We start from the raw sequence: 27,399 nt of genomic DNA, 5'->3' as shown, positions 1-27,399 counted from the left end.
CGGAAAGCTGGCGATGCTGTCTGACTGGGGTTCGTGATTAAACTCGGACCCTGACAGTATTTGCCTGCTGGAAAGTGCAATCCTGAAGCCGTCGGAACCTGGCTTCTCCTGTGCGCCTTGCGCTGGCGCATTCGAGCCTTCAGCGTCCTGCAGCTGGGTACGACTGAGCTGAGCCGGGCACCCTAGGGTGGGTGTGTGCGAGTGGGCAGGAGCCCAGAGTGGCTGGGGGATGTGGGCAGAGATAAAGGACTCCCTTTGCTAGGTGGCTTGTCCTTGTTGTTTGGCAGCAGAAGGATCCCCGGGCGCCATCCCCAAGGCAAACGTGCTGTGTCCTTGGCTGAGATCGACCAAGGCCCTCTCCAGGACATTGTCTGCGAGGGCCAGGGAGCCGAGCTTAGGACAGTCCAGCGGTAACAAAGACGCAAAGTCTCCTCAAGTCCAGACAATTTGGAAAGAATCAGCTAGGGAGAGGGCCTGGATCTCCCGGGAGAGACCCCCACTGAAATTGCACCGCCTCGTGGCCCCGCCGGTACCCGGTGGTCGGGAAATCACATCTTGCCCGGACTGCGGAGAGAGCAACATCGTGTCGGCCACCTCAGTTCTCGGCAGGCAGCCGCGGGCTCCTACCAGTGCCCACCGCCGCCGGGCGGGCGGGGTCCTCATACCCCCGCGGGGGCTTCCCAGCCGCCACCGCAGCTCTGCCCCCGGGGCCAAGGCCGCGCAGGCTCTCCCCTCCCCTCCCACCTCCTCTTGTCTTTATAGATCCCCTCCCTCCCCCGCCGCCGCCACGGCCGCCGCCAACAATCCGCTTTATAAAAAGCCCCTTTGTTTCCCAGGAGGCTGGAGCGAGGGAAGGGGAAAGGGACGCAGAGGCAGGGGTTGGGGGTGGCTGCCTCCAAGTGGCTTCGAGCCACTGCTGGCCGCTGGGAACTCGGGACTCCAGACTCGGTACTCGGGACGGGAGGGCAGTTATAGGCATCTGGGAGGGGAGTTGCGTTCAGAGCACCCTGCGCTGGGGCCGGGCCAGGCGGAGAACTCCAGCCCAGGGCGCCTGCTGTGCGCTCTGCCCGCCGGCCTTGGACGCCCTAGGTCCCAGTGGCGGCGGTGGCAGCGGGCCGCTAGGCAAGCTGGTGTGCGCGGGCGCGGGCACGGGCGCAGGCGCGGACACCGGCAGGCTGGGGAGACGGACACTCTCAAAGAGAAGTGGGCAGACGCTGCCGGTGGAGGTTGTGGCCGGGCTCGGGCACAGGGGGCGCCCTTTCCAAGGTTTCACTTTCCAGCTGGCCCCCTCGGTCCCAGCCCAGGGTTGCCTTGGCGCCCACGAGAGGCCCTGGCGCAAGCACTGGAAGGCTTTCGCCACCCTGTCTAGCTCTGGTCATTCCTTCGCAGTCCCTCTGGCTGCTGAAACTCTCGCGGGTGCCCTTTGTTTGGAGGGGCAGAGGGAGCAGGAGCCGCAGTTAAGACTCCCAGCGGGGACAGCGCGTGAGCCTCCTGCTTCCAGCCCACTCAGCGTCTGGCACCTGGGGGTGTCCCGAACTAGTAGGCTGCAGGCATTAGCTGCTGTGATGACTTAGCGGGCCCTGTCCTTTACATCACCCCCGCCCCCGAAAAGAAAAGTCGGGGAGCCAGGGTGCGCTAGGAAACATTACACGTCTTGAAGGAACCTCTGGCCCTCCTGCCAGCCTGCTCCTCCCTTCCCCCGGGGTGGTGAGCTTCTCTCCTGAAGTTTGTTGCAAGGGAATACTGACAATGAAAGCAACAAATCCGGGGAAGGGGGCGGAGCCCCACTGAGGCTGATCCGGCTCCAGAGCCGAGGCAGATTCCTCCGGTTCTCTGCCCCGCCCCTCCCATCCGAGGGGTGCCAGGATCCGCTGCCTTTTCCCACCTCACCCCACTCCTCCCTGCCCACCTCCGGAGTTACTACTAAGTGTTGGGCGAGCATTTGTTCTCTGGTCTTTGCAGTAGAATGTGAAACCTTAACCCCCCGCCGCGAGCACGAGCACCCTCGTGCACATGCACACTAACCCCAACTGCATCTAAAACCAAGCAAGTAAGCAACGGCTAAGCTAGTGGTGCTAGTGCTCCTCCCAGCCCCTTTGTGCTTCTCTTTTGGAGCAAGATCATTGGAAAATAAAGCTGCTGATGTGCGGGATGGCATATGGTGCCTCCGTAAGAGAGAAGCTACGACGGCCTTGAACCCGCGTACACACCAGCTGTTTGCAGCCAGCCAGAGCAGCTAATGAGCTTCTTCCCCTCAAGTACCAGCCTCGTCCCCGTGTGTGCGAGCCACACAATGACTAGGACGGTCCGCAGAGGGCACTGCCACGGGCTCCTACATTGCTCTGCGGCCTGGTGCTGCTGCCGCGCCTGTTCCTGGCTCCGGGGGCTGCCTCAACTGCTGCCCCCACCTCCCTCCTCCGGAGCGAGCTTATGCCAAGCCCGCTGGCTGGAGAGCGGTGCACCAAGTGGACCTTGAGAAGGGGAGGCGAGAAAAGGGCAAGAGGGAGATGGAGGGGGTCTCTGTCTTGTTCCTAGTGGATGGAAAACTAGCAGGCTTTCCCTCTCCCTGGTTTAAAAGGGTCTCAGGAGCTGCACCTCCTCCTTGCAAGCTCTCTTTCAAAACCACGCTCCCCCTGCTGTGACCACCTTCAGTTTTCCTTGTCCCTAGGATGTGTTGGGGGTGCAGCATTTGGAAGATGAAAGGCTTTAGCAGATACCAGGAAATTCCATGTTAGGAAATCATCAGCAAAGGGTGATTTCGGCTGTTTTCCTGCCACTGACGCTGACAGTGACACAGATGTGTGGGCTGAAACAGGAACGTCATTGAATTTTTAAGCTCAACCAGGAAATAGCCTGTTGCGCGCTGGGGCTGGAGGGGCCACCTATGGACTGCGTCTTCAGGTGAGGGACTCACTGCCCTCAGTCCTTGGCAGGAAGGAAGAGGGTATTTCAAGCTTGGCCAGCATGTTTGATGCCCCCTCCTTTCTTAATGTCGTGACTTTAGAGCTTAAAAAGCACCTGTCAGTGGGGCATCTCTGGGAAATGCAGTTACTGTTTGGGCTTACAAAAGGGACACAGTGGATCTTAAGCCACAGCTTTGCTGACTGTAGTTGCACTGCTGTTCTTTCGAGGGCTTTGCAGAGGCAGTCAGCTGTGTTTCACTGCTTCTGGCTTTTCTTCTCCTGCCATGAGGCATGGCAGAGATCATTAGGTAGGGCTCAAGAATCTGTGTCCTGCACTCCTAGCAGCATGCCGTCAGGCAGCTCTTCCCTTCCTCCTTGCCTTGTCATCAAACCCCCTGAGTCTGGTTTCCTTCCAGGTCTAAGGATTGATTTATTTGGGGGCAAAATTGTCCTTTTCTGGGAAAGTAAGCACCAGTTTCAGTCGCCTAGATAGAGAAATGGGGGAGAGATTCCAAGGGACAGGAAAAGAAGGTGGAGTGGCCCAGTGGCAGAAGGCCAGACAAAAAGTCTGGTAAAGCAGAAGCACTCCTCCCTTGCCCCTCGCCCAGCAGCACAGATAGGGCCTGGTGGCAGGACTGAAGGCCTCTTGTTCAGTTCCTCTGCTCAGCCACCTCAAGGCCAAGGGGAGTGGGCCTCCTCGGCACCGGGTCTGGCTACAGATAACAGGGCCAAACTGCTTGTGGGTGGACTGGCAAGCTCCCAAAGGCCTCCTGAAGCGAAGAGCAGATTCAATGTCTTGTGGTTGTTGGGCGAAGGTTTCGAGGACAAGAAAGTGCTCCCTCCTCACGCATGTGCTTCCCTGAGGTGTGGGTCTGGAACTCACTGTCTGGAGCCATTGCCTTCCTCTCTAGGCCAGCCGAACGCTTTCTCAAAACCACATTTCCAACTTTGCGGATGCAGCAGCTGTACAAGAGTCTGCCACTGTCCTGCTTGATGTTAATATTGATTTTTTGCAGCGGGTGGGGACGAACATTATGAAGAAGGACCTTTTATCCTCCGAGCTCTTTGGCAATTATCTTGCTGCCATAAATGTTGATACACATATAATGGATGTAACGAAAAATCCCCTTATCCAAGCAGAAAAGACTGAGTGTTTGTTGGAGCAGATAGAATGCTGAGAGTGTGAATAGACCAACCCAGATGTCGCTGGGGAGGGAGATAAATGATGGCCAAGCAGGAGCCCGTTACTGTGGATCAGCACAATAAACCAGTTCCCATCACGCACCTCTCACCATGCCACGGAGGAGTAACCTCGGCAGCACCAACCAACTGCGTGGCAGAGAGGAGCATTGCAACGCTCCTTGCAACTGGTCGATGTTTGCAGACATGGAGTCTTTAAAACGTACTTACGACGTTGAGAAGGAAGGAACCTGACAAAATTTTGCATGCATACTTAATGCTGACCTGCACTGTGTCGCTGTTGAGTCTGTGCATGTGGCATAGGAAGGAGAAAAGGCCTCAGAGAGCCGAGGGGCAGTGGGTGCCTGGTGGTGAGGAAGTGGTGGGTTACACAGCATTGACTACAAAGACTGTGGTGCACAGGCAGTTGTCAGGTCCCGCCCCCAAGTCAACAGGCAGGCAGCATTTCTGCTGAGGCAGGAGAAGGGCACCTACTTCCCTCCCCTCTCCCCACCCCAGCTGCACGTGCCCAGCCTCAGAACCTCAGTGGTTTCCAATGAGGACACCCCAGAGCCTCCTTGACATCTTGGGTTTCCTCCTGGAACGTTGTGTCTTCATAAGGTGCCAGGCAGCTGGATACCTCAGGTTCTAAAATGATCCCCTGGGGGAAGTGGCTACGGTAGGTGGCCTGATGGTGGTAGGCACTGAGCTCCCCAGAGTAAAGGCTTCCAGGAGAGGACCTAAGGAGCTTTGGGCAAAGGAGGACACGCTCCTTACAAAGTGTCCAAGCATTTCTCTTTCTCAAGGACCCCACCGGAACAACCGCTTCAGACTGTCCCTTCCCATCCCTGACCTGTCCTACAGGTAGTGGGGCTTTTCCTGCCCCTGCAGGAAGATTCACCCATGGCCACCCAGCCCTGCACTGGCCATCCCTGACCCCAAGACCGCTAGTGGTCGTTTCCCTACACCTAGTTCCTGGGGTGGGGGTCCATCCACCTTGCTTTGCCTGCGCACCCTGCTGTTCGTTCTGTCCAATAAATAACCACTAGTGAGGATTGCCAAATGCTATTTTCTTGAAGCTGAAAAATCTGTGCTGGATCCCAGAGAAGGAAGGATGGGGCAGGCAGCAGGATTCTGTCATCTTGCTGGAAAGGGTTGGGGGCCCAACCAGCCCTCACATTTTCCAAGGTCTTCCACCTGCAGGAGTACCTGGACACTAGGCCCCAGCTGCACATTTCTACTGATTCTAGGAAATCTCACTGGAGGCTGTGGGGTCTGAGCTAGCAAATGGCATTGGGGTCAGAAAGGTCTGGTGGCCCTACTTGGTGCTTTCCACTTTGGAGGAAAGCATGGGCCTTTAGGGGCTAAAGACAGAATAATAACAAAATTGAGTGCTGTTGAATGCACTGGGGAGTCCCAGATGCTCTGTCCAGTTCCGCCAAGTCCCACCCCTACCCCGTGAGTCATGCATTTGTATTTTGTCCAGAATGTGAACGGGTTCCCCATGTGGAGTCTTTAGTGGCACACTGGTGCAGCAGTGGTAGGAGGGGCAGGATCCGGTCCTGCCTTCCCCTGTTACACCTCATTAACCTGCACCGTAGACATAGGACTCCAGCTTTCCAAAAACCCAGTTGCTGAAAGCGAGTGTTTTCAAGTTGGAAGAACAGAGGCTGATAATCATAGAGAAGAGGAAACTGAAGTCCAGGGAAATGGCCAACTTTCCATAAGGAGTGTGGTGAAGGCAGTTCAGTGCGACAGAAGGACGGCTCCACTGCTCAGTCAAGTCCCGAATAGCCATTCTGCACCCATGTGTGGGCCATTGGCGTCCCTTTTGGGCACAGCAGCTGTGGCCAGGGGCAATGTGCTGCATGGAGGAGGGACATTTTTAATTGTGGTGTAACATAATCTGTCCTGTTCCGAGATGCACTGTGCTCAGCATTGTCAGGACAGCAGAAGGGCATTTGGAATCAGCACTCCAAGACTGGAAGGGATGGTGAATGGGGGCTGGAAGATAAGGATCAGCCTGGGCTGGGGCATGAGGGCTCCCACAGGGACTGTGTCTTGTCCCCTTTCATTTCAGGTTGCTACCCTAGAATTGGGCAGCTAGCCCCTTGGAAGGCTTGGCGGGTGGGCTCTAATAGCACTTGTGGGAGGCTGTTTGGGTTTCATTCTTAATGAGATCTCAGTGTCAGTATCTGCCTCTGGAAGTTCCAGTGCCGACCATGGAATTTTAAGTGGGACAGTAGTTTTGGTGCAGTTGCCAATGTCACGTGCTTAGTGTGTTTAATTCGGAAAGACTGGCATGCATTATACTAGGTCTGGGGAGGAGGGCACAGCATTTCTAAGCTGCTTGTCTTTCAAGGATTAATTTAACCTCTAATTACTACATTTTCTTTGCTGTTTGTTGCATGAACATGTTGTAACAAAGCTCAAAGAAGGGTGCCATTTTATTTTGCTGCCACTCTCAAATTAATTTCTGGGATATGGAGTCGGACCCGACACACTTGGTGTTAGAATCATTGCACTGACACCGGCGCTGAAGTGGGCAGTCTGTCTGTTTCTAGTGATCCCCAGTGATGGGCCAAAGAACATGATTGTGTCCTTGCAGCGACTACCTCCAGGATGAGCCCAGAAATTACCAGCCGGCACTGCACTGATGCAATGGGAAGCCCATATCTTTTGGAGCCCTAGAAGCTGCGTAACACATGGCCCTGGTGTCACCTTGGGAGTGTGACGGTGCCCTAAGCACTGGGGCAGCGGAGAACCCCTCGCTGCCCTCTAATGGGACTAGTGGTGAGTCAGGGCCTTTGTCGAATTAGAGCCTCTCAAAAGCTGCCCTTGGGCCTGACCTGGTCCATGAAGTCACAAGATTAAGCTGACAACATGTCTCTAAATAGGCGTCTCTCCCTCCTCCTCCTGGTCGCCCTCAGGTGTCCCCTACCCATTCTTTCTTGTGTTAAACCAACCAGGTTTGGCAAAGATGGGTAAGTGGAGATAGTGTGCAACATGAGTGTTTGGTACAGGGGCATGACGGTGGGCAACTCTGATTCCTGCCCTTAGCCAGGTGTTCTACCCTTAACTTCATTAGTAATCTGAAGAGAGAGGAATCCTGCAAGTCTCTTGAAGGAAGAAGCCACCCATCCCATAATCAATCAAAGCAAAAATGGCTTGCGAATCCGGAAGTCAGAGTTTGGCGAGCAGCCTCTTGCGATGCACTGCTGGGACCAGCTTTCTGAGCCTGGGAAGAGTCTCTGTTGTGCAGTGGGGGGAAGCTGCCTGTACTCTCAGCCTCGCTTTGGTGCCAGCTAGCTGTGGCACTTTAGGCACGTCTGTTCTCCTCTCAGGGCCTGGCTTTCCCGATCTATACATTTAAGGAATGAACTAGGTGAGTCTAAAAATCTCCTGCACCTCTAGCATCTCATGAGTCCCTGGGCAGAAAGTTACCCAAAATATTTGAAAAGGATATATCATAATTTATTTTTCTTGCACTTACCAGAGACTTGACAGCACATGGCTCTTATCTTTATTTGTGGGCTCTGAAACTGTTACATAAATAATAACTAAGCTTAGGCTACATGCAGAGCTGATACGGATTTATGTAGGACCAAGGAATAAGAGCTCTGGAAATTCCCTCAAAGACCCCCGTTTTACACATGCGGTTGCAGGGGCTGGAGAATCCCCATGGCCAAGAGTCATCTAACAGGCTAGCTGTTGTTGTGTGCGGCCACGCCTTGGGGTTCACATCTGACACCCAGCGTGTGGTTCCTACACCCACAGAAATGTCTACTTCCCAGGTTCCTGTGAGCCTGAAGTCAGCAGAACACAAAGCTGGGAGATGGTGATTCCTAGCCATCAAACAGTAGCTTATCAGAAAGGAATGTTTGTCCCTTGCCCTTGCCTGAACATCTACTACCTATTCTCAGCCAACAGTAAATATTTAATTTTCATGGTCTTTACCAATGCTCAGCAGAAAAAAAACAAAAAAAACAACAACAAAAAAAAAAAAACAGACGTTTTGAATAATGGGGAGGATAGTCCCCAGGGGCTTGTTATTTGAAATCATTTTATTTTAAACAGATAGGTTGTTCTAAGTTTGACTTTATATTTGGTAATTTTCATTACAGAATGAAAGAAAGAAAAAACAAGAGCAAGTCACCCCACCCTTATTTTTGTAATGAGTAACAGTTTGTCTTGTCTAAAAGAAGCTTTTAATTTCTCAACTGTTTGCACCCAGTGTGCTCGGCTTTAGCTTGTTTGCTTTATTAATCACACACATGTGTTGGCTACTGAAAGCTCATGAGGTGCTTACAAACTGCATCCGCTCATCCCCACACTACCAGCAACTCCAGGACTACTGCTTTCTCCTTCAGCCCCATACCTCTTATCTGGCCCATGGCACGCCCTCTTCTGGCCTGGAACTGGACCAGGTAGGGGTGCCCAGTCAGGGAGCTTTTGGTGTGGGAGAGGGGAGGCCTGAGGCCAGGCCTAGCTCCATGGCCCCACCATGTGACCTTGGGCACTGAGTGTCCCTTCTGGTCTATGGGTCTCACAGATTCCACCCCTGTGGTGAGGGGAGTGGACTCGAGGATTCTCAGGGTTTTCCTCTCATTATGTTGGATCATTCTATTCAGATGATGAGACTTGACCAGTAAATTGGTTCCTCAGTGCTTTCTAGAAGCCTCGTTCAGTGATGATTCTGAAAGAGGTAGGTAGCTATCTAGGCCAAATACACTTTGAAGTATGTGTGCTTTTCTATCCATGTACTGCTTGACAGCAGCCAACTTTTTGGAAAAATTTCTTTCTTCCCTCCCATACTTGTTAGGGGCTATGGCCTTGAGACCAAGACAAGAAGGAAGGTGGAGAAGAAAGAGTTGCCCATACCCTTCTCTCCATGTGGTCCCTTCTTGGGCAGTGGGACTGGCATCTGCCTGCCGCACCTCTCCTATTTGGATAATAGGGAAGGAGGAGCTGGGATAAAATGGGAGCCTGCAGTAAACCAAGCCTGGGAATTGGGTGCTGGTCAGGTCAGGAGCTGGTTAAAAGTGAGTTTGAACAATGGATCCAACCAAGATTTATGCGTATCTGCTATGTACCAGGTTCTGTTGGAAGATGTATGTATGCATGGATGGATGGATGGATGGACAGGAGGATGGACAAGTGAAAACATGAAAATTAAGAGTTACTAAATACCTATGCTGAAACATCCTGCGAATTAATGACGTACCAGTGATACAAGACTGAGCATGAAAGTAGTACCATTGTCACCGATGGTACATGAGATTAATAGGTTAACTATATACTATCCAAGGTGATAAATGTCTTGAAACAAACGAAATCAATGACAGACCAGTGATGGACAAGATTACTGATCTGCTCCGTATGATCTGAGGTGATAGGGCCTTGAGCAGAAGAAAGCAAGGGCTGAAGCTGGAAGTGTCAAGGAGGGGCACAATTCTCGATAGGACACACTTGGCGAGGACCTTGCCGAGAAGTGAGATGAGATGGGGGCAAAATCTTACAAGCCATCCGAAAGCTAGCCCAGCACTGGTCAAAAACTACAACGGGAGCTAAAATCCAAGCCACATGTGTAATTTTAAATTTTCTGGTAGCCACATTAAAAAAAAAAAGCAAGAAGAATGAATTTGAAAAATATTTTATTTAACTGTCTTAGCTACTTTCTCACTGTTGGCACAAAATAGCCAACATCCCAAGTTAAAGGAGGCCAGGTTTACTGCAGCTCCAGGTCTGCGTGGCAGCGGGGTCCAGCAGCCCAGGGAAGCAGAGCAGATGGAAGGAGATGGCCATGCCGGTGGCCCTACTTCCACCATCCCTGCTTCTCCTTCAGCTTCACATTTAGCTGCGAATTGATCGCTGCCTTCATCCAATTGCCCCCCGCCCCAGCCCAGCCCGTGAGCTCCTGGGGCTGCGTGGAAAGCATCTAGATGTGAACCTTGACACTAACCAAAGTATCAAGCAATGGTTTCAGTGTGTAACCTACATAAAACCTGGTGAGAGGCTGCACTCTTTTATCATTTCAGGTCTTCGCCTTCCAGCGTGTACAGGCCATTTAAGTATACCTCGGTTTGGAAAAGCCAAGTCTGCAGGCACAAGAGCCACACGCAGCCACTGGCTACCATGTTGACCAGCACAGTAACCAGACCCTTCAATTTAAGTTGCTCATTTTAACATGTCCTAGATACACTGTATTTTATAGGGTGCTTTCTTTGCTGAGTGGGATGAAATTATTTAAAATAAGGCACATACTAATCATCATTACCTTGCATACGTTTTTTTCACCCTAAGTAGTCAGTGACATTAACATCGTAACCCTCCACATCTTAACCCGTCCTTCCACCCTTTCATCCACCCATCCTTCTATCCTTCACATCCACCTGAAGTGTCCCTACCTGAACCTGCTCCCCAGTTTTTCTGTCTTGCAGGCTGGGTACACAGTATAGATCTGGAGGGAGTTCAGGGAACCTGCTGGCTTTTGTCACACTGAGCAGGGCTGGGAGGAGCACTGGCACTGGCTCCTGCCAGAAGTCAGGCTCACTTTTGAATTGAAGTCCATCCAAATGACAGCCAGCATTTGCTGAATACCTGTGTTTGCTGGGAGACTCTTGTCCTGTTGTCTCTTAGAAAGCCACCATCGTTTCCTGAAGGCGGAGCCCCAGGCCTTTACTCCTTTCTCCCTACAGCTGCCTAGGGCAGTGAGGGCAAACCTTTATGAGCTTTGGAGGATAACAAACAGCCTGCTGCAACCCCCATGCCATACATTTCCCACCACTGTCCTAGGGCGTCAGTTGGTCATTTCTAACCTTTGGTAAATTTTGCTTGTTATAAATTCAGGCTTCCAATTGTAAAAATAATTCAAATAATTAATGAATAGCTTTCACCCAGACCCCAAATGTTCACTTTTAACACATTGTGTTTTATCCACCATCCCCCTCGCCTCACACACACATACCACAATTCCTTTTCCTATGTGAAAGCAAATCAGTGACACAATGTTCTTTCAGTCCCAAATATTTCAATGTGTATTTCTTACAAGCAGAGTTCTCCTACAAAATCACAAGATACTGACCAAAATTAGGAAGGCACCATTTGCATTAGGCCATGTAAAGACCTTAATCTGAAGACCCTATTTTGATTTCACTGGTTGCCCTAATAATGTGCTGTATAGCAAAAGAAAACCCAGTACCGTGCCGTGCACTCCACTCTGCGGGCTCCTGGTCTCCCTGGATCTCGCTGGACTTCTCAGTCTGCTCTTGTTTGAAGAGTACCAACCTGGTACTTCGCAGGACGATCCTCAGTTTGGGTTTGTTGTCTGCTGGTTCCTCACGGTCAGACTCAGATTCTGTACGTTGGCCATGGTCACCACAGGAGTGCTCACGGTCCCCTGGGTGCCCTGCAGCAGGGCGCATGAAGTTGCCGCATCTCACCTCTGGGGCTGGTCACTCTTATCATTTGGTGGGGTCTGCCAGGTGTCTCCACTGTCAACACACCATCTCTTCCCCTTGCAATTAAGAAGTCTCCTAGGGGAAGGAATTGATTTGGAAGCTGTGCTAATATCCTGCTACTTTTCAAATTTCACTCGCTGGTTTAGCATCTACTGATGAGCTTTGCCTGAGGCAAGTTTAGTACACTGCTTGGCAAAAAGTGAGCTTCTGAGTCCATCATTTTTCTGTATTTATTATTTGGCTTTGTACTGTAAGAACTTTCCCTCACCAAACATCTCCCTCCCCATCATAACTAAATATATTTACTTATGTTTATTACAATTAGCCTTGTGAGTTCTTATTTTATTCAATGAGCTAAAATCTTTTATTGTCATTATTTACTTTGATGTTCAGATTGTTCCAGGTTTGGCCACTGGAAGCTCCTTCAAACTGGCTCCGGTATCTTTTCGTCCGAGCAGTCTCCGAGCATGCCCTTAACTTGTGGCCCAGGTTATTCCAAGCCCACTGGTACCTTCCCTGCCTTGTCCTCCAATCAGCCATTTCCCCAAGGCACTCTCCTTTCTTTTATGTGTGACTAGAAGCCATGACCTGCTGCTAAATGTATGATCGTTCCTACGAATGTACATTGCTCTTAGATCTTGATTGTCCCCCAAAGCCTGATACACTTTTGGGGAGGACTTCTAGAGTTTGTGATTAACTCATGATCTGCTGGGATTATGGGTGTGAGTGCTGCTGGGATTATGGGTGTGAGTGCTGCTGGGATTATGGGGGTGAGGACTACTCTCAGCTTGGGGTGGACAGCCTGAATGGAACTTAAGGGAGACAGACTTGCTCTCTGCTGCCATTGTTGCTGCTGCTCCTCCCTTTTGCTCTTGCTGTTTTGCTGCCTTCCACCACCATGAACTGCTGCTCTCTGCCATGTGCCCCTCTGCCTTGGAGCCAGCTGAGGATGGACTCAACCCTCCAGTAATTGTGAGCTAAACAAACCTTCCCTTCCTTCATTTTGGGTGTCGGGTATTTGTCCCAGCAATGAGAGAAGAGTAACTGAGGCAACTTTAAAAATTATTTTTATTATTTTGACAATATGTATTTCTGTATATGCCTACCTATTTATAAACCATGAGTTCACATTGATTCCTCTACATTGCAATCTGCCTTTCCCCTTTTCATATTTCAAATAGATCCTTTCTGACATTATTCATAACACAGTTTCTCACTTAATCCTAGAATACAAAAAGTAAGGTCATGTATTCCCAGCACTCAGGAGGCTGAGGCAGGAGGATCACCATGAGTTCGATGCCAGCCAGGGCTACACAGTGAGTTCAAAGCCAGCCTGCAGTACATACTGAGACCCTGTCTCAAAAAATAACTAGTCAGAATAGCTAGCTCATAACACTATGGAGGTTGTACTGTGTTACAGGTGGCTTCCAACATTTTTCAATTACAGTGTTTCAGTGAAGAACTTGGTACATACTGCATTTTCATGCTGTGGAAGCTGTTTCTTCAAGGTAGGTTTCTAGAAGTGTCATTAGTGTGTCAAAAAGTAAACACAAGTGCAGTTTTCCTATATGTTACCAAGCTCCCCTGCAGAAAACTTTCACCAATTTGCATTCCCATCAGCAATGCGTGCAACTGTCTTTTTCCCCAAAGCCTCACCAACAAAGTCTTTGCTATACTTTTTAATTTCTGTGAATCTGATAGGTGAGAACTGATATCTCAGTGTAGTTTAATTAGCATTTTTCTAATTATGGGTGACTTGGAACATCTTTTCATATGCTTAAGAGCCTTTTTGATATTTTGTGTGTATAAACTATGTGTTCAAGCCTTTTATCCCTTTTCCATTGGGTTTTTGCTCTCTTATTCTCAATTTTGAGAGGTTTTCTGTAGTAGGGATATTAGCTTTTTATCTGTGCTATGTTGCCAATTATTTCTCTTGATTCATTTGTTCTTTTGTGATGTTTTTGTTTCCTTTACCATTCAAAATACCTTTTATAGAGTCAGATGATCACACTTTTTATCATCTTTTGATATTAAATTACAATTAGAAAGCCTTCTATACCCCCTCCCCTTAAAGAGGAACTCACGGAAATTTCTTCCAGTATGTGTTTAGCTTCATGTTTTACATTTATATTCCTTCTTCCATTTGCAGTTTATCCTTGTGAATTATATACATTATGGTGCTCGTCCTCTGCACAAGACACCCAGTATCACATCTCTGAAAATGTCCATCTTTGGCCCAGTGATTTGAAAAGTCGCCTTTATTACATGCCATGTGTACCTCTGTCCATCTTGGAATATATGTGCTACGTCACCGGTTGGTCTGTCTGTTGTTCCTCCAGTATCACCCTGCTTTGATCACAGAGCCTTTCTGGGATGATTATTTTTCCCTCTCCAGAAAGAATGCACCAAACACATTCACATTTATTTTCTTTATTGTTTTGTTTTTGTTTTTAAAGCAAATGGCAGAGACCCAGTTTACCAGCTTTTATAACCCTAAGCTTAACATTACACATTTACACAACTGTCAAACTTTGCTAAGTTGCCAGCATCCACGCACAACTAGAAAACAGCCTTAAATTTGGATTGAACCAGAAATACGTTACCATTAATGCACATTTTTCATTCCTAAATACTGAAGAAAGCGGAAACTGTTTGTGTGGAGGGCCCGTCCTGGCAGTGTTTGCTTCACAGCAGGCGGACACTGCTTGGCTCACGTTTCAAGCACAACGGACAGCAGATCCACGCTGGCGTTAGACTACAGTCTTGTCCTAGTGTTACTCAAGAGTCAAGGCTTACCTTGGATCACATTTAATAAAAAGCAAAGTGCATACTGAGATCACAACAATTTTAAAGACAAAAAGTGGTACTACTGTGTGATTCCAACAATAAACTCAAAAGTCTATGACAAAGAGGGGCTCCGATGAGCTGTTTATAAATACTTTAGATTAGGTACAGTTATACTGAAAATTGAGTTCATCTGAAATCTTCAAATAAATTTTCCTGTTAATCCTCAAGTGGGGCTTATTATAGTTAACATTTCTGTTAAATGTGTGCATTGAATTACTTGTCATCCAAGTGCAGCAGCTGCTCCTTACCATTTACTGTTAAGGACTTTAACTGTCCATCTTCTTCAGCTTCTACTCTTTCTTGACCATTCTTGACAATTCACTTTGTGGTGAGTTTTCTACCATTGACGATTTTAGTAGAAGGTGATATAGATTTGAAGTTACCCATCCCACTGCCGCCAAATAATGTGGACAAAAATTAAGTGACGCCCCATGACCTAGGGACCCAAATGAAGTAAATCCTGTACCAAACGAAGAAAATCCACCTCCAAAGGATGGAAATCCACTGAAGGTGGAGAAAAAAGAGCCTGCACCACGGCTTCTGCTTCCTCGGGGAGCCCTTCAGTTCCCTAAAATGTCTTCAAATGGGTCTTCATTACTAAAGAAGTCAAATGAAAATGGGTCCCTTCCACCAAAAAATTCCCTGAAGACATATTCTGGGTTCTGGAATGTGAACCCAAACTCCAATGGACTGTCAAAGTGACATCCACCTCCACCACCATTTAATCCTTCTTTGCCGTATTTGTCATAGATGTCCCGTTTTTTTAGCATCTGATAACACCTCATATACTTCAGCCCCTTGTTTGAATTTTCGCTCAGCTTCTTTATTCTCAGGATTTTTATCTGGTGCCACTGGAGTGCCAGTTTCCGGTACGCTTTCTTGATGTCCTCAGGGGAGGCGTACCTCTGCATACCTAGAACTTCATGTTTGAACAGTGCCAGGACAAGTCCGAGGACACAGGTGACCAGCAGCAAAAAGAAGGAGGTGTGCGGCCGGTCCCCTCACGGCTCCACGATGGCATGCTGGTGGTGACTGCGGTGGTTCCTCGAGTTTTCCTTTCTATGGGATGATTTTAAAATACTTTACCTTGAGATAACTATAGAGTCCTATGTAGTTTTAGGAAATAATACAGGAGAGACCCCATATTCGCCTCACCGACTTTCCTCCCATGGTAAGGCCCTGCCCAAGCATAGTACGACATCTCAGCTAGGACACTGCCATCAGTACGACCCATCCACCTTGGTCACATACCTCAAGTTTTCCATGCAACAGTTTGTGTGCAAGTGTGTGGTTATTCAGTGCAAAGCAGTTTGATTACAAGGGTAGTGCAGGTAAAGGGCCGTTCTGTTACTAGGGGAGCCCCAATACCCCACATAGCTCTGTTATAACTAACCCTCCCTTCTTTCTACCCCACACCGAGTCCCAAACTCCTAGCCACCACTCATCTGTCCTCCGTTTCTACAATTTTGTCATTTCAAGAATATTATACAAAATATTCTAAAAGAGTCCAGTAGCCTATAATAGCATTGGGTCTTATATTTAACTGGCAATGTCAGAAATTATTGACCTGAGTCCCCCACAGCTCAACTTAACAGCATGGCTTTATTTTTTATATTTCGACTTCATACTTTAGAATATTTTGCTGAGTTTACACACCTATAATATTCAATAATGTAACTTAGAAAAAATGGGGTATACCAATGAATGTCCATTTTGTATCTCTGTATTCAAAGAGGTTGGGATAGATATATAGTTGCATTCTCTTAATGAATAGAATGATTTGTTCTAATGGTGTTTGTGAATAGGATCACAAGTCCGCATCTTGTACAGCAATTAACCACTAAGAAGAATATATGCAGTGTATTATTTGTTGAAACTGTCCTTCCGATTTGATTTGAAACTGTCTCATTGCTATCTCTTTGTCAATAAAACTTTGAAAAAAAATAAATAAAATGTGCTGAAAAAAAAAAAAGAATATTATACAAATGAAGTCATGTAGCATGTGATCTCCCGCTGTTTCCGCTGAGCCTAGTTGTGACAGTGGTGTGGCCCGATCTGACGGTGCGTTCATTCTCAGAGGTGCCCAGCAATTCTCACTGCGATTTGAATGTGCATGTCCCTAATGCCTCATGCCACAAAACAGCTTTTGTGGAGCTCAACTGCTGCCCGTATGCCTTCTTCAAGGAAATTTGTGTTTGTGACCTTTTGTATGAAGTGCAAAGTTTAGGTTGAGATTCAAACAAATTTTTTTTGGTGTGGATGCTCAGTGGTCCTAGCAACATTTGCTGAAAGCTTTTGCCTCCTGCACTGGATTACTTCTGCATGTCTACCAAAAGCCAGTGAGGCATAACTTTGCGTGGCTCTATATTTATCCAAGTACCCCATTCTAACACCTGTATCCTTCCATATAAATTTTAGAATAAACTTACCGATGATGACAATATATACTGCTGATATTTTGACAGAAATTACATTAAGACTTTGGGTCAATCTGAGACTTGATGCCTATGTTGTCTTCTAATCAATAATCGAAGTAGATCTCTTCATTTATTAGGCCTTTATTTCTCTCAAAAGCATTTTTTAATTTTCTGGATACAGATCTTCTATGATTTTCTTAGATTTAACATCTAGATTTTGTATTATCTTTGAAACAAATATAAATGACCCTGTTTTTTAAAATATAGCTTTATTGATAAAATTCATGCAAAGTGTTCAGGTCAGTGGTTTTTAACATATCTTCAGAGTCGTGCAATCATAGCCAACATCATGTTTAAGAACGTTTTAGTTACCCCCAAACAAAGCAACACTCCCACTGGTAAACATTTCCCATTCCCCTGACCTGCCGGTTCCTGGCAACTATTAATCTGCTTTCTGTGTCTGTGGGCTTTCCTATTCTTAATAATTTCCTGTAAATGAAATCATATGTTTGGTACATTTTTATAATTGATTTCTTTTTCTTAGAGTAATATCTTCAAGCTTCATCTGTGTCACAACATGTATTGTATTTCCTTTTTATTGCCAAATAATATTTTGTGATATGGATAGAGCACATTTTGTCTTTCCATTCATTAACTGATAGAAATTTGAGTTACTGTTTTTGCTATTATAAATAGCATTGCTATGAGCAGTCACATATGTGTTTTTATGTGGACATTTGTTTTCATTTTCTTTCTTTACTATTATTATTTTTTTTTTGTATTTTTAGGGAAGGGTCTCCGGGGTGTTCAGGGTCTCACTACTAGATCAGACTCATAGTAATCTGCCTGTTTACAACCTCCCAAGAGCTGAGATTACAGATGTGTGCCACCACACTCAGTCTCAATTGCCACCTCGGTGTGCCCTGGGGCTGGGGCTGGAATGGCAGGCCTGGGGATCAAAACCCCAGCCCCTGCGCCTGCTTGCAGGTGCTTTAATCTGCTGAGCTGTTTGGCCGGCCCTGTTTTCATTTTCTTGTGTACATTCCTAGAAGTAGAATTTGTGTGTCGTGTGGTGTATGTTTAACATATTGAGTAACTGTCAAGCTATGCTCTAAAGAAGTTGTACCATTGTGCCACCTTACTGACACTGTGTAGTTTCCAATTTTTCCATTTCCTTGCCAACACTTGCAATTTTCTGTCTTTCGGATTAGAAACACTCTAGTGAGCATGAAGTGTTACTGCACTATAACTGTGATTTGCAGTTTTCTCGTGGCCACAGCATTGTGAACACACCCGATCCTGTCTGATGTGCAGTTCTCTGCTGATGATAGAAAGATGCATGCATCAGTGGAGCATCTTTCCATGTACTTACTGGCCACCTGTGTGCTTCCACTGGTTGGCTAATTTTTAAATTGCCTTGTGTTTCTATTGTTGCGTCATAAGGGTTCTTCCTACAGTCTCAATACTAGGTCCTTATAAGACATCCCAGTCTTAACAGTTATTCCATTCTCTATGTCCTTTTTCCTTGTCCTTGATATTACTTGCAATACAAAGGCTTTCATTTTGATGAAGTCTATTTATTTTTCTGTTATCATGTACAATTTTGTAATCAAATCTAAGAAACATTTGCCTAATCCAGGGTCACAAAGATTCATTTTTATATTTCTTCTAAGAGTTTGAAACTTTAATGATTCTATTTATATTTATCTTCCATTTTGAAGTATCACAAAATATTTAACTGACAGCTATGACGTACATAATCAAGGTACAATGTGATGGTTTGATATAAGCATACATCGGGTACTAGTTACCACAATCAAATGGATGAACACGTCTGTTAGCGCCAGAGTTACCATTTTTGTGCATATGTGTATGCAGTAAGGATATATAAAATCTGATCTCTTAGCAAATTTTAAAAAAATGTTATTTACTATAATTATACTGCTTTAAATATCTAAAACCTACGCATTTATAAGTTTATACACTTTGAACAACAGCTCCCCCACCAACAGCCACTAGCAACCTTCCGACCATTTGCTTCTGTAAGATCAGCTTTTTTGTTTCCATATGAAAATGGGATTATACAGTATTTGTCTTCTATGCCTGGCCTACTTCACTTAGCATACTATCCTTTGTATTCATCCATGTTGTCAAAAATGGTAGGATTTCCTTTTATGGTAGAATATGTGTGTGTGGCTACACATGTGTATATATCACATCCACACGCATCAGTTTTTACACACACATCACATCCTCATCCATCTTTCGGTCAACACTTAGGTTGTTCCTGTATCTTGACAATTGTGAATAATGCTACAGTTGAACATGGGGATACACATATCTCTATGCAAAGACGGTATCCCTTCCCTTGGTCCTATAGCCAAAAGTAGGTTTGCTGGCTCATATAGTAGCTTGATATCTTGATTTTGAGGTATTTCCATACCCTTTTCCATGATGGCTACACCAGTTGATATCCTTATCAAGGGCCACAGGGATTTTCTTTTCCCTACAACTTCCCCAACACTTCTTTGTCATTTTTCTTTTTCATAAGCGCCATCCTAATAGATGTGAAATAATGTCTCATTGTGCTTTTATCATAATTTCCATGATGATTAGTGATGTGGAGCACCTTCTCATATATCTGTTGGCCATTTATTTGTTTTCTTTAGACAAATGTATATTCTGGTTCTTTGCCTCTTTTTATATACAAGAAAAAGAGTTCGACATCGCTCTTTTTTGTGTCCATATCCAGTTGCCCAGCACCATTTGTCAACGAGAGTATCACTTTCACATTGTATCATCTTGGCCCCCTTGTCAGAAATCAATTGACTATAAATATAAGGTTTATTTCTTGATTCAATTCTATGTCATTGTCTTTATACATTGATCTCTATGGAGTGTGATATTATGATTTTAGCTTCAGTTTCCAAATGTTTATTGCTAGTATATAAACTATGATTAATTTTTGTGGGTTAACTTTTGAACTTACTAGTTCTAGGAGTTATTTTATCAATTCCTTTGATTTTTCCATAGAAACAATCATAGATTTTTATCCTTTCTGATCAGTATGGTTTTTTTATTTCATTTTCTTGCATTTTTATACCTGCTATAATCGCAAGTACTTTGGTAACTCACAGTGGTGGGAACAGGTCTCCTTGCTTCATTTACAGTTTTAGAGTGGAAGCAGCCAGTTTCATCAAGTATGGTATTAGTAGGGATTCAGAGATGTTCTTTGCCAAGTTGAGGAAGTTTGCATTTATTTTTAGTGTTCTGGGAGATTTATGATGAAGGGATCTTCAATTTGTCAAATTCTTTTTCCCTATCTCTTTATGTGATAATATGATTTTCTTTTCAACCTGTTAATATTGTGGATAACATAGATTAGTTCACAAAAAAGTGAATCAACCTGAAATCCTGGATAAACTCCACTTGGTCATGGTATATTATTTATATCTATTTATTTATTCTTCGATTTGATTTGTGATTTAATGTTTGGCTGTTTTAAAAAAGTTAAATTCATCGAAGACATTCATTTGCAATTTTCTTACTGTATACTGTCATAAAATGAGGTGGGAAATCTTCCTGCCACTTCTTTCTCAAAGAGATTGTGTAATAATGCTACTAATTTTTCTTCAATCATTTTAGTAAAATTTTCCAGCAAGATCATATAAGTGTGGAGACTTCTTTTTCAAGAGTTTTTAACTATAACTTCATTTACTTAAGCATTGTAATATCCAGATTATGTATTTAACACTGTGTAAGTTGTATCAACTAATTTCTTAAGGAATTTTACATCTGTTTTCATGAGGGGTCTCGGTAGTTTTCTTCTTGAAATATCATTGGTTTTCTTATCAGGCAATACTTAATTCCATGAAATGCATGGAGAAGTATTCCCTCCCCTTCTCTTATCTGGAGAAGAATATGTAAAATTATTATTAATCCTTCTTTCATGTTTCATAGAATTTGCCTATAAAACTTTTAAAGTCTGAAGACATGGGGAGTGTTTTTAAGTTGTAAATTTAATTTCTTCAATAGAGATAAAGCTATTAAATTATCTCCTTTGGTAGTTTGTCCTATGCAAGGAATCGGTCCATTTGATCTAAGTTGTCATGTTTAAATGTGTAGACTTTTTATATGTGTGTTATTCCATGCTTCCTTTCTGATATTGACAATTTGTATCTTTTCAGTCTCACTAAAGCTCAATTTTCTTGCTCTCTTCAAAGTGCTATCTCTGTATTTCATCCAGTCTTCTATTATTTTTCTCCTTTCACTTTTATTCATTTTCGTCCTCATTATTTCTTACCTTCTGCTATTTTGGGTTTGTTTTCTACTTCTGAATTTACTGAGAGATGAGCTTAAATTATTGCCTCAGCTCAGATATTAATTCAAGATCTTTCCTCTTTTCTAACATGCGTGTAGAGTCATACATTTCCCTCCCAACACTGCTTTAGCTGTATCTCACATATTTCTATGTCTTGTTTTCATCTTCTTTCAGTTCAATTAATTGTTCTATATCTTTTGAGACTTGCACTTTTAGCTGTAGAAATGAATGACCTAGTTTCCAAGTGTGTAGTCATTTTCTTGATTTTGTTTCATTATTGACTTTTACTTGGATTCCATTGTGATCAGAAAACACACTGTGTGTGATATTTTTGTTTTTAAATTTGCCCAGGTGTATTTTAGGGTCCAAGACATGTTCTATCTTGTTGTACATCCTATGCGCTCTTGAAACAAATATGTCATCTGCTGTTGTTGAGTGCAGTGTTCTATAAATGTCGTAGAGATCCTGTTAGTTGATGAATTATTTATGATTTACCTATCTTTTCTGATTCTGTCTAGTGATTGCATCCTTTGATAAATGTGAGGTGCAAAAGTCCCCAACTATAACTGCGAGTTTATTTCTCCTTTTAGTTCTGTTATTTTTTACATCTTGTGTTTTAAGGTTCTGTTATTTGGTGCACATATAATAGGATCATTACATTTTCCTAGCAGATTATTTTATCATTGTGTGCTATCTGTCTGTAATAATTTTCTTTGCCCTAAAGTCTTTTCAACCTTTTTACTTTAAACTTACCTATGTTACTGTGTTTGAAATACTTTGTATTAGAAAGTAGCTGGATGGTGTTTTGTTCAGTCTACTCTGGTAATCTCTATTAATTGGTGTGTTTAGAACACAACAATGCAAGGAAATTATTAATATGCTCCATCTTAAGTCTGCTGTTTTATTGTTTGTTTACTCTCTCCCTTCTCTGTCTCTGTCTCTGTCTCTCCCTCCCTCCTGTGTTTCCATGCTTTGTATAAACATATTTAGAATTCCATCTGTTAATATTTCATTTTCATTATATTATACTGTATAGTTTTCTTACTGATTAATCTACATATTATGGTACTACATATATAATTAATCATGGCCTATAGTCTACATTTTATTAGTTTAGTGAAGTATAAAAATTTTACTTTTCAGGTCTTTTATTCTCCTTATTTTTAACATATAATTATCACAAAGATTTCTTCTATACATAGCAAGTATCAGATTTGATGCTAGTATAGGTTTTGGTTCATCAATCAGATGTCATTGACAAAAGTCCTGAGAAAGAATAGTTTGTTATCCTTAAAAAGAATAGTTTGTGGGATGGGGAGATGGCTTAGTAGAATAAGTGCTTCCCTGGTAAGCACAAGGGTCTGAGTTCAATCCCCAGTCGCGAAAAAAAAAAAAAAAAGAATAGTTTGTTATACTCATCATTATATCTACCTATTCTGAATTTCTTCTGTCCTTTATGAAATGTCAAGCCTTCTTTCACTATCATTTCTTTTTTGCCTTAAAAGAACTTCCTTTAGGCATTCTTCAGGGGAGGATTATTATCTCTTAGTTTTCCTCCATCTGAGAAGATTTTGAAGTCCCTTTCCTTATTTAAAGATACTTTTGCAGATATGGGATTTGGGGTTGATGGTTCTTTTCTTTCCACACTTGAAAAATGTTGTGCCACTTCATTTAGCTTCTGCGGTTCCTGAAAGAAAATCCCCTGTCATTTGAATTCACGCTCCTCTCTAAGTAACATGCCACTATTGTTGCACTGCTCCCAAGAGTTTTTTGTATGTCTTTTAATTTTAAGAGCTTTACTTATTTTTTGTCCTGATACAGACGTCTTCAGATTTATCAATTTGGGATTCGCTCAGATTCTTCAATCTGGAGGTTTATAGTTTCCCAAATTTTGAAAAGTTTTAGCCACTGTCTTGTTCACTCATTTCTTAGTCTTGCTCTCTCCTATCTCTCGGGGTCTCCACGGATGCAAACACTGACTCTTCTGTCTCACGGGGCCTTGATCCTCTCCTCCTCCTCCTCCTCCTCCTCCTCCTCCTTCCTCTTTCTTCCTTCTTCCTTCTTCCTTTTTCTTCTTTCTTCTCCTTTCCCCTTCCTACTTCCCCTTCTTTTTCCTCCTTCATTGTGTTTCTTTTTCTTAAGATTAGTTTCTGTTACTGAGATTGGATGAATTCTATGACTATGTTCTTAAATCCACTTTTTCCATCTTCTCTCATCTTCATTCTATTATCAACCTGTATTGTGAGTTAATTTATTTTGATACCGTATTTTTCAGTTCTGTAATGTACATTTGGTTCTTTTTCATAACCTTAGTTTCTTTGCTAAAATTTTCTACCTCCTTAATTGTTTCAAATATATGTGTGATTGCTTGTTGAACACAAATTGTAATTCCATTATCTGAATGAACTTGGTCTTGACACATGTTGATCATCCTCACTCATGTTGTGATTTTCCTGATTCTTAGTATGATGTGGTTTTAAAAAGCATACTCTTGACATTCTGTTTACTGCATTACAAGACTGTGAATAGTGTTTAACCTTATGTTTTAGTGGGCAATCCTCATGTTAAGTTGTAACATGAGGGTCAAGTGGATATATGGTTCAATGTCTTGCTGGACCTATGTCTTAGTTACAAAAGAAAAGCATTTATTTCATTCCTGAGACAAAATACCCAACACCCCAGGTTAAGGAAGAAAAGGTTTATTTAGCTCACCAGCTGTGGAGGTTTCAGTCCCTAATCAGCAGGCTCCAAGGCAGGGTGGCACAGCACAGGGGCAGCATTTCAAAGCAGCAGGAGACAGTAGAAGGAACAAGGGCAAAAGGGCTCCAGAAACAAGACTCTTTTCCTCCCTTATATTGTATATCTATTATCTGCCCACGCCATCTCTTGCCCTCCTCTTCCACAAGCTGAAGGTGTCCACAAAGTCAGGACTTGGCCCCTTGTGAATCATGTGGTTGAACTTCTACATTTCTGAAGCTCACACAATGAACCATGTCCTAGAGTGGTTGACAGTAGGGCCTTTTCACCCCAGGATGTAGACCTGGTAACCTTCCACACTCCTCAAGCTGACGCAGTGTATCAACCATGACAGCCTACCAGCACCATCTTGGCTAAAGTAGACCACTGACTGATCCAGTCTTCTTCTGACGGGTGGGCTAGAAACTCAACTCACCCTTCGCTCTGCTGCTACCTTCCTGAGAAAAGAGAGCACCTCTTGTCCTATCTTTTTGTCTCTCAGAAGAATGTATGTTCAGTTCACCACTAGAACCTTCCAAGAAGAAGGGAAGTAGAGGGCTGATCCACTTTACCATTTGCTGCAAAGGGAAAGGGAGCAGCAGTAGTTTTGATGTTGATTTTTTTTTTCAGAATTTCTATGCACATGACTGTTTCATTTGTCAACAATGATAGTTTCATTTCTCCATTATCATTCAGCGTATGTTAAATTTTCTGTTCTTGTCCTATTATATTAGCTAAGGCTTTCAAATTGAGATTAAAATGAGGGATGAGAGGGAGGGCCCTTGCTTTCTTGCTAGTCCTATTGTGAAAGCTTCCAGCTTCCCACAATTAAGTATTTTAAAAAAAGTCTTCCTTATCAAACTGAGGAATTTCCCCTCTAGCCCTAGTTTATCATGAATTTTCATCATGGATGAACATTGTATTTTTCTCAATTTTTTAAAATCTATTAATATTATCACATGATTTTTCTTCTTCAGCCTGCTGATATGATATGTTACACTAATTGATTTTCAAATGTTGAACCAACCTTACATACCTAGCACAAAGCCCACTTGGTCATGTCCTTAATTCCCTTTATACATTGTTGGATTCAATTTGACAACATTTGATCATGTTTACTTTTATGTTCATGGGAGATATTGGTCTGTAGTTTTCTTTGCTCATAATGTCTTTGGTTTTGGTATTAGAGTGATGCTGGCCTGGCTGAACTGAGTTAAAAAAAATACCCCTTTTGCTTCTATCCTCTTTAAGAGATTGCAGAGAATTACTATCCTTTGTTTCTTAAATGTTCAGTAGAGTTCACCAGTGAACCCGCCTGGGCCTTATGCTTTCTGTCTTGGAAGGTTTTTAACTATTTTTTAAATAATTTTATTGAGAAACAAAAAGCAATGAGACCGTTTCAAAACCGATTAGTAGGATAGTTTCAATAACTAATACGTTGCATATTGTTGTCTTAGTGGTTATTCATTATACAAGATGCAGACGTGGTATCCTGTCCACAAACACTATTAGAACAAATCTTTCTATTCCTTGAATTAGTAGAAAGTAGCTGTATATCCATCCTATTTTGAATATACAGATACAAAATGGTCGTTCATTTGTATCTCTCTTTTTTGTTTAGTTTTGTCAGAGAAGGGTATTCCACTGTCATTTAAATATTGTAGGCATGTGAATTCAGCAAGATAATCCAATATAGTCCAGTAGTCCATAATATAAGTGGATTATCCATAGGACTGACAATGTCAGAAGTTGTTGACTTGAGCTTTTTGCAGCTCAGCATATTAATATGGCTTTACTTTTTATACCTCATTTTTATACTTTTCTGCTGGATAGTTAAGACCAAGATAAAGCAAGACCTATTCAATAAGAAATGTAACTTTTGTATCTGACAGTGTCAGTCAAATCCCCTCAGGATTTATCCTGAGACCATGTACCTCAGATTGTAGATCCTTTGTCAGTGTCAGCCATGTGGATCAGTCATGGTCATTGCGTGGCCAATGTGCTCTCTGTGAAAGCCTGAGAGAATGTTTTCTCACCATGTGACTCTCCTTAGGCACACTCTACATCATCAATCACTTTCCTCTTTGGCCCCATAATCTCCTTGATCAGAAAATTTGGGACACAACTGAGTTACACGATGTTATAGTACAGGTTCTCCTATGTCCTGAGTCCTCACTGATCTTGAAAGGCTAGGGCCAAAATGTTGGCTGTCCTTGCAGCCCTTCTTTTTCTCTAATCTTTGGTCTGCAAACTTAACTTGATTTAATTTCTTCAACACATGTAAGTCTATTCAGATTGTGTATTCCTTTTTGTGTGAATTTTGGCCAACTGTATCTTTTAATAAACAAGTTGAGTTCATCCAGATTATCAAACTGCTGCCTATTGATTTAATGATATTCCTTTAATATTTTTTAATCTTCATAGGCCTCTCTCATTTCTAATATTAATAAATTATGTCCTCTTCTTCTTAGTCTTGCTAGATGTCAATCAATTTTACTGATCTTTTCAATGTATCAGCTTTTGATTTTGTCAATTGTTCTCCTGATAGTTCATTTTTTATTTCATAGGTTTCTGCTTTAATTTTTATTATTTACCTTACTCTCTATGCTTTGGATTTAATTTGCTTTTTTTCTGCTAGTTTCCTAAAATAGAAATGTAGATTATTGATTTTGTAACTTTCTTCTTTTCTAATGTATACATTCAATATTCTTAGTTTCCTTCGCATCACTTCTTTTGCCATACCCCACATATTTTGATATGCTGTGTTTACATTTTATCGATTTCAATTCTTTTTAAAAAATTTCTTGAGATTTCCACTTTGCCCCATCTATTGGTTATTTAATTGTTAGTTGTTTCATCTCCATGAATTTGGGATTTCCAGATCTTTCTATCATCTATTTGTAGTTTAATTTGGCTATGGTCTGAGAATAAACACTGTGTAGTTCTTCCTCTTTTAAACTTGTTAAGGTGTGTTCTATGGCCCAAAATGCGATCTACCTTGGTGGATGTTTCATGTGGATTTAAAAAGTATGTGTATCTGCTGTTGTTGGATGAGGTAGTGTGTTAATGCTGTTTGTATCCAATTGCTTAATGGTACTGAGTCCAGCTATGCCCTCACTAATTTTCTGCCTGAAAGCTCTTTTTTTTTGTTTCCTTTTTAAAAAATGTTTCATGTTAGATCCTTGTGCAGTCCCCTTCTCAGAAAGTGTGAGACTCATTAAGGAAACCAAGGAACTCATTCCTTTGTAGTTTCTCACATCTATAGTCCTAGGTTGTTCACCTTTTCTTTCTACTTTCTAGTCTTCCTATACTTTTTTATTTTGTATCTCTGGTTTTGTTTCTGTACTTTGCTTGAATTTTTTTTAATTGTGGCAAACTAGGTGTAATGTAAAATGTACCATTTTAACCATTTGTAAGTGCACTGTTAAGTACATTCATATTGCTCTGCATGTGTCCAGGTGTTGTTTTAGTTCTAAGAGGAAAGACCTAGGAGAAATGGGGATTCTCTCTCTCTCTCTCTCTCTCTCTCTCTCTCT

General features: G+C 43.3%; 1 protein-coding gene and 1 pseudogene across 1 annotated transcript in view; one reads left to right on the top strand and one right to left on the bottom strand.

The window, feature by feature from the left end:
* The window catches only part of Mamld1 (mastermind like domain containing 1), a 109,797-nt gene that overhangs the window by 926 nt on the left and 81,472 nt on the right, over positions 1–27,399 (top strand). The window lies entirely within an intron of this gene.
* Positions 998–15,623, bottom strand: LOC101589649 (annotated as a pseudogene).

The sequence above is a fragment of the Octodon degus genome, unplaced genomic scaffold (genome assembly GCF_000260255.1).
Source record: "Octodon degus isolate 3935 unplaced genomic scaffold, OctDeg1.0 scaffold00249, whole genome shotgun sequence".
Classification (NCBI taxonomy): domain Eukaryota; kingdom Metazoa; phylum Chordata; class Mammalia; order Rodentia; family Octodontidae; genus Octodon; species Octodon degus.
This window is presented reverse-complemented; position numbering and strand designations above follow the sequence as displayed.